Source organism: Elephas maximus, chromosome 23, assembly GCF_024166365.1.
Source record: "Elephas maximus indicus isolate mEleMax1 chromosome 23, mEleMax1 primary haplotype, whole genome shotgun sequence".
Lineage (NCBI taxonomy): Eukaryota > Metazoa > Chordata > Mammalia > Proboscidea > Elephantidae > Elephas > Elephas maximus.
The window spans coordinates 31372166-31389337 of NC_064841.1; the positions used below are offsets into that span (position 1 = coordinate 31372166).

Sequence of the window (17172 nt, forward strand, 5' to 3'; positions counted from 1 at the left end):
ACACACAAAAATAGAGAGTAGAGGGAAGGAGTGTGCTGTCTCATTAGAGGGAGAGCAACTAGGAGTATATACCCAAAAACCAACCCAGTGCCATTGAGCTGATTCTGACTCATAGTGACCCTATAGGACAGAGTAGAACTGCCCCGTAGAGTTTCCAAGGAGCACCTGGTGGATTTGAACTGCCCACCCTTTGGTTATATAGCAATGTGTATATAAGTTTTTGTATGAGAGACTGACTTAATAAAAATTAAAAAAAAACTGGTCATTGCTAATTTGCCAATAATGCCTATTTCAAATATAAACCTTCCGTCTATCGAATTCTGTCCAGGCCATTTTGTGCAGCATCAGTGAAACCCTGGCAGAGGAGGGTTGTGGAATGAGCACATCTTTTCATCCCCTGTCACTGACCACATTAATCTTCCTTTACATTTGGTTTCAACAAGTGTTTATTGAGAGATTTATTAATAGGGGAGCGGTGGAGAATGAATTGTTCATGAACCATTTCAACACTTTTTGTTATCTGAATGTAGGTAAACCTGAAAGATACTGATCTTCAAGTGCTGTAACTTAAGACCGAAAGGCGTGAGAATCTCCCCTAATAATAAGGATAATAACAGTCATAATGATTTTGGCATTTGCATGTTCCCCTGTGGTTTGTAAACGATGCTCAGGTGCACTATTTATTCTGATTCTTACTACAATTGTGTGTGCTAGGAATTTTATAGACTAGTGTTGTCCATAGAAATACAAATGTAAGTCACATACTAATTTTAAATTTTATAGTAACCACATTAAAACAGGTAAAAAGAAACCAATATATTTTATTTAACCAAGTATATTCAAAACAGTGCTATTTCGCTGTGCAATAAATATATAAAAATCATGAACTGATATTTCTTCTTTATTTTTTTGGTACCAAGTCTTTGAAATCTTCTGCTTATTTTTAATCTTACACAACCTCTCAGTTTGGAGTAGCCACATTCCAAGTCCTCAGTTGCCACATGTAGCTAGCGGCTACCATATTGGGCAGCACCAGATATAGCTATAAAGAAACTGAGACTCAAATAGATTAAGGGACATTCCTAGGACCATACAACTAGTTAGGTGGACTCGAACCCAGGGTAGTCTTCTGGTTTAAATACGAATTGACTTGGGTCGGTGGTTTATAGATTATCTGAATTTGCTTGTGATATTGTAAGTTGAAACTATAAAATGGGAAACTGGAGATGTTAGGAAGAAATATTCTGTTACATAAAGTAAGGATTCTTTATTATTGGTTCTAAAGATGCCATGTCGTTTTTGTTAGCTGCCATCGAGTCGGCCCCTGACTCATGGTGACCCCATACGCAATGTAATGCTGCCTGGTCCTGTGCTGTCCCCATGACTGGTTACAGATCAGACTCCTGTGATCCATGAGGCTTTCATTGGCTGAGTTTTAGAAGTAGATCTCCAGTCCTTTCTTCTTAGTCTTTCTTAGTCTGGAAACTCTGCTGAAACCTATTCAGCATTATAGCAACATGCAAGTTTCCCCTGCCAGACAGGTGGTCACTGCACATGGGGTTTATGGGCTAGGAATAGAGCCCCAGTCTCCCACATGAAAGGTAAGAATTCTACCACTGAACGACCAATGACCCCAGAAATGCCATAGAATTTAAATTAAAAAAAAACAAACTCCATATGTGATTCGGATGTATGTCTGATTTGGGAATTGCTGTTCTAGTGTCTGAACTCCTTGAAGGTTGGTTCATTTCTGTGTTCCCCCATTACTATATTCATTCATTTAACAGGTATTTAGTGAGCAATGGCTGTGTGCCAGACACAGAACTTAGTGATGGGGAGGAAGTGGTGAACAAAGCAATCAGAGTGCCTACCTGCAAAGTATAGTTGATTCATAACAGGTTCCGTAATAAATGCTGGCAGAATTGATTTTAGTTGGCAATACTTGATATTGGTTTACCATTTTCCTTTTCTGGAGGACTCAGTAAAAATCCTGAGGCATGGACATTGTTGTTGTTTGCAGTTTATTGTTGTCAAGTCAGTTCTGACTCATGTTGTTTTTGTTAGGTATTGTTGAGTCAATTCTGACTTATAGTGACCCTGTGTACAATAGAACAAAACACTGCTCAGTCCTGTGCCATCCTCATAATCATTGCTGTTTGAGCCCACTGTTGCAGCCACTGTGTCAATCCATCTCACGAGCATCTTCCTTTTTTTTGCTGGCCCTCTACTTTGCCAAGCATGATGTCCTTCTCCAGGGACTGGCCCTCTAGATAACATGTTCGAAGTACTTCAGACAAAGTGTTGCCATCTTGTTTCTGAGAAGCACTCTGGCTGTACTTCTTCCAAGACAGACTCGTTTGTTCTTCTGGCAGTCAATATTCTTCGCCAACACCATAATTCAAAGATATCAATTCCTCTTCAGTTTTCTTTATTCATTGCCTAGCTTTCACATGCATATGAGGTGATTGAAAATGTCATGGCTTGGGTCAGGCATGCCTTAGTCCTCAAAGTGACATATTTGCTTTTCAACACTTTAAAGAGGTCTTCTTCAGCAGATTTATCCAATGTAACACAACATTTGATTTCTTAACTGCTGCTTCCATGGACATTGGTTGTAGATCCAAGTAAAATGAAATCCTTGACAACTCTGATTTTTTCTCCATTTATCATGATGTTGCTTATTGGCCCAGTTGTGAGGACATTTGTTTTCTTTTTGTTGAGGTGTAATCCATAATGAAGGCTGTAGTCTTTGATCTTCATCAGTAAGTGCTTCAAGTTCTCTTCAATTTCAGCAAGCAAGGTTGTGTCATCTGCATATCGTAGGTCGTTACTGAGTCTTCCTCTAATACTGATGCTGTGTTCTTCTGCATATAGCCTGACTTCTTGGATTATTTGCTCAGCATACAGATGGCATAAGTATGGTGAAAGAATACAACCTTGAGGGACATCTTTCCTGATTTTAAACCATGCCGTATCCTCTTGTCCTGTTCTATTGATCTATGTACAGGTTCCACATGAGCACAATTAAGTGTTCTGGAATTTCCATTCTTTGCAATATTATCCGTAATTTGTTATGATCCACACAGCTGAATGCCTCTGAATAGTCAAACACTTTCTGGTACTCTTCGCTTTCAGCCAAGATTCATCTGACATCAGCAATGATATCCCTTGTTCCAAGTCCTCTTCTGAATTCAGCTTGAATTTCTGGCAGTTCCCTGTCAATGTACTGCTGCAACCATTTCTTAATGATCTTCAGTAAATTTTACTTGTGTGTGATATTAATAATGTTGTTTGATAATTTTGGCATTCTGTTGGATCACCTTTCTTTTGAGTTGACTGGCCAGGAAGCTGTCCTCCAAATTTCATGGCATAGACGAGTGAGCACCTCTAGTGCTGCATCAGTTTGCTGAAACGTCTAAATTGGTATTCTGTCAGTTCTTGGGACCTTGTTTTTTTGCCAATGCCTTCAGTGCCGCTTGGACTTCTTCCTTCAATACCATTGATTCTTGATCATATGCTACCTCCTGAAATGACTGAATGTTGACCAATTCTTTGTGGTACAGTGACTCTGAGTATTCCATATTCTTTTGATGCTTCCTGTATCGTTTGATTTTTTGCCCATAGAATCCTTCTACATTGCAACTCAAGGCTTGAATTTTTTCTTCAGTTCTTTCAGCCTGAGAATGCTGAATGTGTTCTTCCCTGTTCGTTTTCTAACTCCAGGTCTTTGCACATTTTATTATAATACTTTACTTTGTCTTCTCAAGCCACTCTTTGAAATCTTCTCTTCAGCTCTTTTACTGCATCATTTCTTCTATTTGCTTTAGCTGCTCTGCATTCAAGAGCAAGCTTCAAATTCTCTTCTAATATCCATTTTGGTCTTTCCTTTCTTTCCTGTATTTTTAATGACCTCTTGCTTTCGTCATGTATGATGTTCTTGATGTCATCCCACAACTCATGTGGTCTTTGGTTATTACTGTTCAATGCATCAAATCTGTTCTTGAGATGTTCTCCAAATTCAGGTGGGATATGCTCAAGTTCGTATTCTTGTCCTTGTGGACTTGTTTTAGTTTTATTCAGCTTTAATTAGAACTTGCATGTGAGCAATTGATGGTTTGTTCTGCAGTTGGCCCCTGGCCCTGTTCTGACTGATGATATTGAGGTTTTCCATTTTCTCTTTCCACAGATGTAGTTGATTTGATTCCTATGTTTTCTGTCTGGTGAGGTCCACATGTGTAGTCGCTATGTATGTTGTCAGAAAAGGTATTTACAATGAATAAGTCATTAGCCTTGCAAAATTCTATCCTGTGATCACCAGTGTCGTTACTATCATCAAGGTCATATTTTCTGACTATGGTTCCTTCTTCTTTGTTTCCAGCTTTTGCATTCCGATCACCAGTAATTATCATTAAATCTTGACTGCATGTTTGATCAATTTCAGGCTGCAGAAGTTGGTAAAAATCTTCAATTTTCTCATCTTTGGCATTAGTCGTTAGTGCATAAATTTCAATAATACTCGTATTAAGTAGTCTTCCTTGTAGCTTATGGATATTCTTCTGTCACTGACAGTGTTGTACTTCAGGATAGATCTTGAAATGTTCTTTTTGATGATGAATGCAATGCCATTCCTCTTCAATTTGTCATTCCCAGCATAGTGGATCATATGATTGTCTGATTCAAAATGCCAGTACCAGTCCATTTCAGCTCACTAATACCTAGAATGCTGATCTTTATGGATTCCATTTCGTTTTTTGACGACTTCTAATTTTCCTAGATTTATATTTTGTACATTCCACTTTCTGATTATTAATCGATGTTTGCAGATGTTTCTTCTCATTTTGAGTTGTGCCACATCAGAGAATGAAGGCCAGAAAGCTTTACCCCATTCGTGTCATTAAGGTCGCCTCTACTTTAAGGAGCAATTCTTTCCCAGTTGTATTTTGAATGCCTTCCAGCCTGAGGAGCTCATCTCTGGCACTATATCAGACAGTATTCCTCTGCTATTCATAAGGTTTTCACTAGCCAGTTTTTTCAGAAGTAGAACACTGTCTTCTTCCTAGTCTGTCTTAGTCTGGAAGCTCCTCTGAAACCCTTCTATCATGAGTGGCCCTGCTGGTATTTGAAATACCAGCATAGCTTCCAGCATCACAGCAATCCGCAAGGCACCATAGTACAACAAATTGACAGACAAGTATGAGTTATATGTGCAGGGACTTTTTGTTTACCTATTTGCATTTCTTTAATAGCAAATATGTCTGAAGAGGTTGCAATGTGAAGAGGACATCGTACAAACTCTGAACTGAGTATCTTCGTTAAGGTCATCTATTAAGCATCTTGAATATTTTGAGTTTGTGTGTATGCACACACGTGTGTACAAGCATGTATAGATTTGGTGTTAGCTTTCCATCTTTCAGTGGAGCGTTTTTACTATATCCTTAAACAGACTGAGGACACAATTTATGTGATGACTTTTGCACGTTTATGCTAGAACATACTAATTTAGAGAACAAAAAAGAGGTACAACTGAATATCTCCAGTGCTTTGGATGAAGCTTTCAAGTCAACAAATACACCCACAGTTCCCTTCAGACAACTCTGACATAAATTGGTTCTGATGAAAGCCGAATACCACTTTTTTTTTTAGTTTTCATTATTATTGCCTTTCTTTATCAGAATTTTTATAAATCATAACATTGAACATCTGTGAGTGAACATCTGAGAATGATAATATCAGCAAATTACATGCTGCAACATTGTATGTAGTACATATTACTAACAATAAGATGTACAAAAAACAAGGCAAAACAAAACAGAAACAGATGGTCGTAAATGCGATTCCTCGTAACTTGAATACGTGGTAAATCTGGGACTACCTGTATACATTGAATTATTTTCATGAGTAGGCAACTTTGCTGGATTTCAGGGGTTTTGCAGAGAATCAGGCACCCATGGCCCTGTCCCTCACCATCTTACACTCTGGTGGACTTTCGGAGCAGTTATGCTTTAATAATCTTTCCTACTTGGGCTCACTTGAATTTGGGGTGTGCCAATTGCGTGATCCTTTTATGATTCACCACATATTTACACTGTTTTGTTTTTTGCATTTTGACTTGATTTATATAGTGGAAGAATTTGTAACCCACTTCTTTTTCACCTAGAAGCAAGTCTGTTCAGCTGGCTTTTCTTCAGCCGAGTATTTTCATTTGACCTCTTAAGCTAGCTAAACTTTGAAGAAAAATGCAGATAGGCCTTACTGTTTGAACGGGAGTAGAAATCCAAGAGGGTTAATTTAAAAATTTATAAATCCTTGTACTATGCAAATTAATGACATGTAATGTTTTTTCCAGGTGACTTATTTTGACTCAGCTATGTCCAAATAAATGTGTTTATTTAGTAGAGCGCTCTGCTACCAAAAACTGACATGTTAAGCATCTCCTATGGCTCGTAATATGTACCAGGGTTGTGGACCACCCTCTGTTTTCTCATTATGCCAAATAATGGAAAGTGGAAATCACTCTAATCCTTTCTTCTGTGCCTGTGGTACCTCTACAAATATGATAAACTCAATCCAATTAGAAGTCATTACTTTTTCAAGGCTCAGATGCAGTCTATAACCTTTGTTTCATAATTGTCTCCCTTACCTGTTTTCATCACAAGTTGAGGTTTTAATGGTCTTGCTCTTCAGTATTCTCTTAAAGAGAAGGAATATCACGTTTAGTGTTGAACATGGTAGTCTTTGTTTTCTGTGCCATTCACTTGGCTCTATTCAACGTGGCTTTATATTATAAGTTAAGTCTTCCTGGGCATTTGTTTTATCTCCCCAACTAGATTGCAAGTCCTTTGAAAGCAGCGATTTCACCTCATTCTTCTTCGTGACCTCCTGTGGTGCTTTGCATGTAGAAATGTTGTTGACTAAATGATTAATGTTTTGTGGCATATGCTAGATCATAGTTCCTGAGATTTAGTGGTGGTGATGAGTATTAAAAAGTTAAATGAAATAGACATATTGGTAAAACAACAAAACCAACAACAGCACAAATCCTGTTAGGTTGTTGTTTAATTAATTCTATAGGCTTCAGGTGTCTCTCCTACTCCCAGTGGATTTTTTTAAACGTTAGATACTTTTGATATAATTATAATATTTGTAATTTTTCCCCTCAGGCATTCATGGTTTACATGGGTTGATCCACAAATATCTATGAATCAGCAAGCATCTTTGATGGTTAGATGAGTCAACTAGAAATTTTCTGACTTCTTTAGCTCTGAGATTCTACAATGCTCTAAAAAACGAATATCTTAATTAATTAGATGGAGGGTCAAGCAACATCATGCCAAAAATTTTTTTTAAAATTAATTAGCATAGCTATAACCTATGATAACAAACAAGCAGTTTGTTAAAGAAAATCTGCCTGAAAAATTGAATAAATACATAAAATGGTCAGCAAAAGCAGAAAACAAAATGACTGAGATTTTGTTATTCTGAAGAATAACACCTGGATCTAAGTAAGAGTCATTTTATATCACATTGATGTAAATGGGTAGCAAAATCTTTTATGCATGTGCTACTAAGTATGAAGTTATGAATATCTGATTTCTTGGCATTCCTTTTTACAAAGCACCTTCACAAATAAATAGTTCTATTTTGGGAGTTTTTTTTTTTTTCACCATATTAACACAGCTCTCAAAATTTATTTTGCTACTTTGACTTTTGTAGGCATGTGTGGGTATTATCTGGGAAAAGAACCAACCTTTGGTGGGCAGATGAAACACCAGAATGCAATCCCAACAACCCAGTGCCCTGGAGTCGACTCATAGCAATAGTACTACCATTTTCTCTGATGACCCTTGCTCTTGGTTGGTGCAACTGGAGATTCTAGGGTGATCTGGCCAATCTTCCCTCTGAACGTGGCATCGTTCTGAGGTCAACCAGAACTATCTCTGTTCTGTTTGGAGCAACTTTCAATTCAAGCTGGATGATAAATGTGATTGGGGCCATTTATAGGTTGGTTGAAGTTTTGTTGGCATCACAGCAGCCCAACCTGACTCACAGCTTTTAAGTCTTCTGTCCATGAAGTAAACCAAACAGAAATACATTTTCACTAGTTACATGACAGGGAAACCATCCATTTCTTCGTGTGATTTTCTCTTGGCTTATTTTGTAATGAACATGTGGGAAATACTGCTTTAGAACCTATTGGTTTCATCATTTTATGAATTATTTAGAAACAGTTAGGATAAATGACTCCTATTTTGGTCCTCACCATACTGCGAGAACTTGGTTGTACTCAGAAATAAATGCGAGTGACTGCAGTTCCTCTAATAATGGAAATAAGAGGTTTAATCTTTAAAAAAAATTAGTACATATATGGTTTTAATCACTCTAAGGCTATCGGTTTCTATGAGATTATCTACAAGATATTGCAGCGGCCCCTATAGGGTCGCTATGAATCGGAATCGACTCGACGGCAGTGGGTGGTGGAGTGGGTATTGCAGAGTTAGTTACACTCAACTCTTAATAACCATCACTCTTTCTAGTCTCATTTTAGGTCTTATTCTATTGCATTGTCATATGCCTGTTGCCACCTCTGCCTTTACTTCTTAAGTTTAAGCTCCTTGAAGGCAGAAATTTTATTCAATTCTGTATTTATCCTTAGCAACTTGCACAGTGCCTGACCTAATATGGTGGCAAATAAATGTTTGGGGAATGGGTGAGTGTGAGAGGTGCATTTTTGGGAAAGGCTATCACCCCAACACTTCAAGCATAACTTTCCTTTTAATGTTAGAAAAGGATTTACATCAGAGCACTTTTGTAGTCTACCCACAAAATTTCATTTTGAATTTATAATCTCTATAAATTGATGCATTCACAAAAACCTTGTAAAGCCAAGGGCATCTGTTTAATCCTTCACGTTTCATAGTATGGAGCTCCCCAAAGATATTGAAAGTCAAATGTGTATTTATTCCATGGAGGAAACTTTACCAACCAGTGCAAAAGTTTACTGGCACTAGCTGGTGATATAATAGGTAGTTTAAATCCTGCTAACTGCAAATAATTTTTCAACAGTGTTTATGATTGTGGTAGAGTTTAGTGAGGCAGAAGTACAGATAACATAAATATTTCTACAAAAGCCGATTGTACTGAAGCCATAAATAAATTAGACCCAGTTTGTAAATAAATTTAGTTTTTGCCAGCAAACATTTATAATTCTCTCTTGCTGCAAACGATAGTAATTTATATAGAAGAGGTCCTGAATGCCTCTTTTTAAAAGTCAGTTCTCGTTAGGAGGTTGTGCCTGGTGCCCGTCAAGTGTCTTAGACCGTGTGACTCAATTAGACATGAAGGATACTGTACAGACCACCTAATGCTACTAGTTATTGTACATGTTGATAATGACAGTTTCCAGAGACCATGCATGGTTTGGTAGTCTATGAAGTTGTCATATTATATCATTCCCTTAAATACCTAGCTTGTGTTACCACTTAGCAATGCTGAAATTACCCCTTCTCAAATCATAAGTGCTATTTAGTGTATGCATACACATATACATTGCACATCTGTTCATATTTTTCTGAAAACATTTTTATCAAAGTGTATAACATTCTCTCAAAATTAAAAAAAAAAAAACCATCCTTTATGTTTTTCAATGACTTTCTATCCATGGAATGATTTGAATGATTTTACGTTTAATAAGATGTAGTGTCAGGAAATTCAACATAGGGGTTTTTAGACTTGGAATGGGCAGAAAATTGTGCTTCTTGCAACCATCTAAACTTACTTTATTCTCAAGATACTGTATCTTGCGATGGCGCCATCAGAGGCTAAGCTGAAATTAGTCGTATCGGGGAACTTTCTCCACAGAATCACTTTAATATCAGAAGTCATTATTGTCTTTTAGTTAGCAAGTCTTGTGAGAACAAGGGGCATTGTTCATTTTCAAATGAAACCAAATTCGGAGACACTCACAAAATTCTATTCTCCACATCTTATCAAGCCAAGAGAGTGGTTAAATTAGTATTCTATTGCTTGTTCACATTCCTTTTTTATCAGCAAGCCATTGCTAGAACTCTCTCTTCTACCAGACACGCATAATTATATTCTTTTCTTTACGTAGGACTCCTGACGATAGGAAAGCTTTTCTGTTTTGTAGCAATCGGGAAGAGTCTGCATCAAATCAGCTGTGCGAATAAGTTTGAACTTCCATCTACTCTGTGTGTTCAGTTCTCCCGCACACCTATCTTTGTTTACCTTGTGGTAGAAAGTAGAGCTCAATCTCATTTACTTTTAATGTTCATCTTTTGGGGGTTATTTTGAGTATTTTATACCCAGATTATATTAGAATTCAGTCTTCTTGCTACAGAATGCATTTTCCCCCCTCCTTCCTTTAGCCTGTAGCTCCTGAGTTTTGGTCTTTCCTTTGGAGGCAAGAGGGATCTCTGCCAAAAGCCACCAAGCCACACTTAGGTAATTACAATAAACAAGTTGAGGCCCTCATTTCACATGCAGAGCTGAATGGAGCAGAGCTGTGGTCAAACGGATCCCAGTCACTTGTCCATTAGCAATGGCACATTAATGCTCCCTCATGCCCCCGTTAAACAGTTTTTTTTTTTTTTAAGGAAGCAAATCAGGTCATTCTTTAGAATGTGAAGGGCTGCAGCTTTCTTCTGAAACCACCATCAACAACATAAACCACACATTCTGCCCACACGTAGACCACAGTCCTCACCAGAGGGCAGTCTACTTAATGTGAGAATAACAGCCCAGTTTTATAAGCCTCTACTGGGAATAAACTCCAGTTTCACTGGTTAGAGCAAGGTTAGGAAGCCAGAGTACAGTCTCTCCTAGGGTTCATGTTGGGAGAGAACAAACCAACTTTCAAAGTGTCTTTCCAGGAAATACATTTTATAAGCTTTTGGTTCACCTGTCTTTACCATTCTTTGGTTTTCATTATGTAGAACCGGAGATTGCTTGAGTAGAAGGGACCTGGGGATGAACTTGTCCAATTTACTTGTTTTATGGACAGGGAAACCAGTAACCAGTTGCTGTGAGTCAATTCTGGCTCAGGGCAACCCTTGTATACCAGAGGAGAACTATGCTGCTCTATAGGGTTTTCAATAGCTGATTTTTTAGATCACCAGGCCTTTCTTCCTAGGCATCTCTGGATAGACTTGAACTCCCAAACTTTTGGTTAGCAGCCGAGTGCATTAACCACCCCCAGGGACTTCAGGGACTCCAGGGACCCCCCAAAAGTTACAACTCTCAAGGTTACTCCAGAGGTTAGTGATATATTGCTGAATCTAGACCTCTATCCCAGAACTTGTGGCATGCCTGCTTTCCCCAATGCAAATGGGAGACTTTATGGTCCTCCATCTTGACCCATATGGGAGTTGTAAAATATTGTCTATACCTTCCTGATGCTGATACGCTTCCTTTTCTGACAATGGTTAGTCCTCAGCTAATGTGTCCAGCCCTAAACTAATGTGTTCCGTCATCAGTAAATTCCTGCCTGTGATAGTCTTTTCTTAAATACCTGTTTAAACAGTAATTTAGATAAGAGTGTCCCATTTGTGTGCAACAGGAAATGCCTGCCTTCTTTTAGATATGCTGGCAAATAATTACTGTAGATACGGCTTAAATACTGAAAGGCTGTACCCTGGTGGTTTCAGACTGCCTGAGGGGTAACCACCCAGTCTACTGTGACACAAATTCAGGGCATTTCTACTTTATAGGAAATGAACCTAAAGGAAAATCACTTTGGGGATATAAAAAGCTTAAGAGAAAAGCCCTCAGGTCAAAAGTTGCCAGAAGTCTCTTAAAGATTGGTATTGCTAAAAGAAAGTCAAGGCACATAGTTATAATGTAAAAGAAACATTATCTGTTCTTACCTGGCCATTCCAGTGGGTGTTGGTCATTGGAGCTTCTTAAAAACAGAATAAGCCAAACATTAACCAGGGCGTGTTTTCCCTTGGAATAGAACCCACAGAGCTTTAACCTCTTTATTTTAGCTGTTTTAGATTCTGTAACTAGACACCAAAGGACTTTCCTGGTACCTCGACTATTAATTTTCTAGCAATTTCTTTCCGTAACCATTTTTAAAAAAGCTTAGCTCCATCTGATGAGGAACTTTCAAAAAATGGCCAAGTCTGTTTCATAACAGCCTCGGAGCTACCAGTTTAACACAATCCCCAAACCATACTTGCTTAAGGAAGTGTCAGTGAAATTCCTAGGAGAGTGGAGAAACTCCCAGCCAAATTTAAAAGCCACAGGACAAGCAAGGGGTGTGCCACAGAACTCTGAGAAAATAGATGTCTGCCCACTGATTTCGTCCCCTACTTGCAGTTCATGTGGTATTCTTCCCCATCTCCCTTGCTACACTGCTTCCCAACACTCTTCCAATTATATATAATTTTTTTCTATTTGACAGTCCATAAAGGAAATATTTTTAGAAAACATTGGGGGAAAAAGTCCCATAAGGAAGAGATGAAATACCATAGAACAAGGAAGTGACAAATACTAGAGGTGCAAGGAAGCTTAAAAGGTCATTTAAAAAATTCCATGCATCAAGCAATGTTGATAGATTATTTTGCAAAAATAATGGTCTCCAGAGACATGGATTCTACAAGTGCAGCCCAGTGTCAAAAGACTCCATTTAAGTCTATCTTCTTTTTGTCCCCCACTCCCCACCCCCCCGGCAGTACATGCCAAAGACTGTGTCCATCAGGAGCTTCCCATTCTATCAGATGCTTCTGTTTTCTAGACCTGTATTTCTGGATCCTTCCTACAGTCCTTCACAGCTTGTTGAAGTCAGTTTTCTGGAAATTCATTTTCCTTACTTTTACTAGTTTCCTTTCTTCTTTCATTGGGATCTTAAATTTCACTATCTTGGGGCCATTCTCACAGAATATTCTGCTGGCCAGTTCCTAGCCTCCTTCTTTGTTCTGTTTGTGCATCTGGCATTACTTGGGCTCCACCCTTTTCCCCAAGCCCAGCATGCATTTATTGGCTGTGTTGCTCGTGTAAAAGAACTGGCTCCTGGAGTCCTCTGCTGTCTCACAAACATGCTGCTGTAACCACTCTGGAATTGCACTAACAAGGGAAGAAGAGCATGTCCGGTCTTAATTTCTGAAGGAAATTGATGTCTTCCCCCCGCCTCCCCTGCCCGCCATTAGCAGGCACCAGCTCATGGACTTATGCTCATGTGCTCACGTCCTGTAAGGAGGTCCCTGGTGGGGCTTTGAGGTTTGGCAGCGCTCCTCTCCTCCTCGAGCTGGGCATGCATCCTTATTTCTCAGCCACGTGTAATCCTTCCTGTCCGCTTGTGAGTTGGGCACAAAGTACTGGTGCTTGGGCCCACCCTCTCTTTCGTAGCAATTAACCTTTACTACAGAGCTTCCTTTGAAGTTTGCTCATGTTTTTATTACAAAACTGCAATGAGGAACATAATGGGGGGAAATGTCTAAATTTCTGAGTTACCTAATCTGTTCAATTCCCTAGTTGGTCTCCTCCTGGCAGTTGTTTCATGTAGTTATGATCTCAAACAGTCTGCCTGAGATCTCAAATCATGTTTCTGTCTCAGCCTATTTTTAAGATTCGTGAGCTATTGCACACACACACTGCAGATGCACTTGAATGTGTGTATTCTATGCTTATATGTATATGGCTGAGTGTAAATAACTGATTTCTTGTTCAATGTCTACAGAAATCAGTCTTATTTCATAGTCAAATTATGCATCTATGTATTGCATATAAATATCAAACTATTTAGTTGCTGAATATTTTCTAGCAATGAACTAATATGAAGAGAGGAAAATTATTTATGTTACTATTACTAATGATAATGCTGAGTGATAAGTATGATGATGTGTACTGAATGCTATTAATGGGGAAACTCAGGATTTTGAATGGCATCTGCCCAGAAGATTTGCAGTTAAACCAGGCAGAGAAGCCAAAAGAAACAAATGGTGAGTTATATAAAACCCACAAAAAGAGAAGGCATTTTAGGCCAGCCTTGCAAATAAGAACCAAAGAATTACGAGTAAAAGGGGATTTTTTTTCTAGCCTGCCGTTCACAGGAGCTCAAATAAATGAAATCATTTTTCTCTGCTTTTCAGTCAGTAGTAAATCACTGGTAATCCAAGGCTGGTAGTAAAGCAACTATGAAATTCAAAGAAAATATCAGAGAATCTTTTTTTTTTTCTTCCTCAGAATGGATAAGGACTTTCTAAGAAAAAAACCACAAAGAAAAAAAACAGTTCCATAAAAATTAGTTTTTTTTAATATAGTAAAAAAAAAGCCCCACTAAAAAGCTAAATGGTAAGTGATCTCCTTGGGAAAATTAGAAAAAACTATATCAAAGGGTTAATTTGTCTATCATTTATAAGACATACGATAAAAGCCCAATTAAAAATGGACAAAGACAAATAACAATTTGCAAAAGAAGAAATATGAATGATAAATAAAAAAAGTTTAGTCTCAGTAATCTCCTAGATGTGAATTAAGGCAATAATAGGTATATAATCTTCCCTGCTGTATTAATAAAGATTAAAAAACAAGACATAATAAATGCCGGCACAGTTGGCAGAAGTATAAACTTTCTGGAAAGCAACCTGCCAATACCTACTAAGCTTACTTACAGAGATCTAACGTAGGGAGATTAAGATGAATGAATATAATGTGTAAGACTATTCATTTCAGTGATATTTATGGTATCATAAAATTAGAAGCAACATAAATAAATACCATGGAAATACACCCACTTTTCACTTATCAACATGGTTAGGTTCCAAAGACCAGGTAGTTATGTGAAAATCAGTGTTATGTGAAAATGCAGGATGACTACATCAGATCACAAAATGGAGGATGACTACATCATTACATAACTGCCAAATTATATCGTTAGATAACTGTAAAATTACATCATTACGTTAACTGCCAAATTATATCAGTTTATAACTGCCACTGAGAATCATGGCTCAGCCAAATCAACATATAACATTAACCATCACAGGGAGCATTACTCTTGTCTCTCACCTCAGCATTTGTTACTGCCAGATGTATGTCATTAGGGTGCAAATTAGTCAGATAGTAAATTTTTTACTATTGTTGTAAATGCAAAATGTTGGATAATGAGATAGTCGATAAGTGGAGTAGTAGGTGTAGTTTATTGTGTATTTATACAATAGAATATTATGCAACAAATAAATGTAATTTTAGAATACATTAAAAAAATAAAGAAGCATTCAAAATAAAATATCAAGTGAAAAAGCCAAAAACCAAACTATTCACATAGTATGGCCACAATTAAAAAAAATTTTTTTAAAGACATACCTTTTTAGAAAACAAAACAAAAAATATGGTGTAAAAGTTAAAGGGAGGCCTCGATTTGGTCACCCCGGTCCTAGTCAGCTGATTTTGGAGATGCTGTTTAGGTGTTTGGAGATGATGTTCAGGTTCTACATTTGCAAAACGGGAAGATTATTCTTTTCATCAGGTTTTTCTCACTGGATTATTGTGAGGGTCAATATACAGATACATCTATGGAGGTTACTATTACTGGTGTTATTTCTGCAATTTCATCTTTACAGATTCTGATGTCCTTTCAACACGGAACTCTCCTCAAGTGGAAACCTATCTTAGTTATTCCGAGAGTCACAGAAATAAATGTAATATAATCAAAGCGTGGGCTCTTGCCTGGTCTCTGGGTATTGGAACGCTTAAAATTTGAATTGAAGATTCCAAGAGTGTTGAATTGATTTCCAAGAGTGTTTCCCAAGTCATTTGCCTGAAATCCAACGATAAGTCTGTCTTCTGTCCTTACTCATTTAACGACATGCGTAAAGGAAGCATGAAGCAAATTACAGTAGCAGGCAACTCAGCTCCAAGAAGTTACAAGCGTTATTTATCTTTATGGGACCACTGATGTGTATAGCGCTTCTCACCTGATACTCACCTAGTTGTAAATGTGCCAGTCTCTCAGTGTGATATCTGAGCAATGCTTTAATTAACTACAGTGAGAGCCGAGGGAGAGGATCTACCAGTTTCCCCCCAATAACAGGAATTAATGGAGATATGATAATTGAGGTAGTTTGTCATTTAGATGAACTGTTTCAGTAGGTTTTTGGATCATTCTTGAGTAATGGACATGGAGGCATTGGTTGACTTTGGTTTATGCAAATTATTCAATGTGGTACGATAAACTGCATTTGCTGTTGAACATTTTATAATGCTAGATTACATTGAAATACTGTTGCATGTTTTCATACATAAAACTCAGCAGTTTTGTATTTCCATTTTTTGTCACCACGGCCATTTTATATTTATTTCAGATAATACTAGATTAACAGTGGCTTGAAAACAAATGGCCTGGGTTTGCATATACATTAAATGTCTGTGTGTGGAGGACTAGGACAAGGAGTATTTCTCCTGTATTTGCTTGGCCTGTGGAAGTTGTTCTTTAGGTTTAATTAGAGATTTTTTTTGTCATCGTAAGCAGAATTGCATTCGGGCTTTAAATTCAAATTCTTCTGCTCAGCAGCCTGGATACTCACATTATTTTGTCTCTGAAGGAATTGAAATCTAAATGCACTAATTTAGGTTATGCACTGGAGAATTTGTGGGTAACTCAGAAGTCATGGAGTCAGCTACGCCGGTGGGAGGGTATAGGTGCGTTTGTCTCTGTCTTTTTTTTTTTCAGATTTGAGATCACTCTGATGGAAGTGACAGTACGACTGATTTAACCCTTTGAGGAAATACGGGAATTTAAAATTTTTTTTTTTTAGTAAATAATTGCTGGAAGAGCATGGTTCTATTCCTTAGGGTGCCTTTTAGTTTCCTACTATTGAAATAGACAAGTCTATAGGTTAGACTGTCCCGTGCCCTCTAAGGTATACCAGTTCTGGAGAAAAACAAAATCTTCACAATGGGTAATAAATCCCTTTAAGAATCTGTAAAGTAACTGTGTTTGCAGTAGTTGAATGTTACAGTTCTGGAGAGATGTTTTTATATGTTTTTAGCTGTACCAAGAGCATCAGTGAACTTTTGACTCTTAGGTTGAAGTGCACAATTTCCCTGATGGATAAAATTGAATGGACTTGGCCAAAAGCGTTTGGACCCTGAAGTGTATCTCTCTGATAATGTTTCTTTGGGTCATTATTAACACTGTTTCTTTGGAGGCTG

At 37.8% G+C, this 17172-nt stretch overlaps 1 protein-coding gene across 9 annotated transcripts in view; it reads left to right on the top strand.

Annotated features, from left to right (window-relative positions):
* MECOM (MDS1 and EVI1 complex locus) overlaps positions 1 to 17172 on the top strand; it is a 632261-nt gene that overhangs the window by 297052 nt on the left and 318037 nt on the right. The gene's annotated exons all lie outside the window — the stretch shown is intronic.